A 1,239-nucleotide genomic window follows, 5' to 3' on the forward strand; every position below is an offset into this window, starting at 1 on the left:
ATGGGGTAGTCAGTCTCTGGATAGTCCATCCTTTCATCTTAGCTCTAAATTTTGTCTCAGTACCTATATCCTTTCATGAGTATTTTGTTCCTTATTCTAAGGAGGAATGAAGTATCCACACGATGGTCATCCTTCTTGGTTTTCTTGTGTTTTGACTCTGCCACTTCTTTCATGGGTATTTTAGTCCCTATTTTAGGGAGGAATGAAGTATCTATGTGCTGGTCTTCCTTATTCTTGATTTTCTTGTGTTTTGGAGATTGTATCTAGGATATTCTAGGTTTCTGGGCTAATATCCACTTATCAGCGAGTGCATTTCACTCAGGATGATATCCTCCAGATACATCCATTTGCCTAAGAATTTCATAAATTCATTGTTTTTAATAGCTGAGTAGTACTCCATTGTGTAAATGTTCTGTACCCCATTTTTAATAGGGTTATTTGGTTCTCTGGAGTCTACCTTCTTGAGTTCTTTGCATATATTGTATATTGACCCTTTATCAGATGTAGGGCTGGTAAAGATCTTTTTCCAATCTGTTGGTTTCTGTTTTTTTCTATTGACAGTATCTTTTACCTTACAGAAGCTTTGCAATTTTATGAGGGCCCATTTGTCAATTCTTGATGTTAGAGCACAAGCCATCGGTGTTCTGTTCAGAAAAGTATCCCCTGTGCCCATATCTTCGAGGCTTTTCCCCACTTTCTCATCTATAAGTTTCAGTGTCTCTGGTTTTATGTGGAGGTTCTTGATCTACTTAGACTTGAGCTTTGTACAAGGAGATAAGAATGATTCAATTCGAATTCTTCTACATGTTAACTGCCAGTTGAGCTAGCACCATTTGTTGTTGAAAATGCTGTCTTTTTTCCCACTGGATGGTTTTATCTCCTTTGTCAAAGATCAAGTGACCATAGGTATGTGGGTTCATTTCTGGGTCTTCCATTGTATTGCATTGACCTACCTGTCTGTCACTCCACTAATACCATGTAGTTTTTATCACAATTGCTCTGTAGTACAGGTTGAGGTCAGGGATGGTGCTTCCCATAGAAATTCTTTTATTGTTGAGAAGTTTTCACTATCCTGTGTTTTCTGTTATTCCAGATGAATTTGAGAATTGCTCTTTCTTTCTTTCTTTCTTTCTTTTTTTTTTTTAAAAAGATTTATTTATTTATTATATGTAAGTACACTGTAGCTGTCTTCAGACACTCCAGAAGAGGGAGTCAGATCTTGTTACGGATGGTTATGAG

Source organism: Mus pahari, chromosome 19 (genome assembly GCF_900095145.1).
Source record: "Mus pahari chromosome 19, PAHARI_EIJ_v1.1, whole genome shotgun sequence".
NCBI lineage: Eukaryota > Metazoa > Chordata > Mammalia > Rodentia > Muridae > Mus > Mus pahari.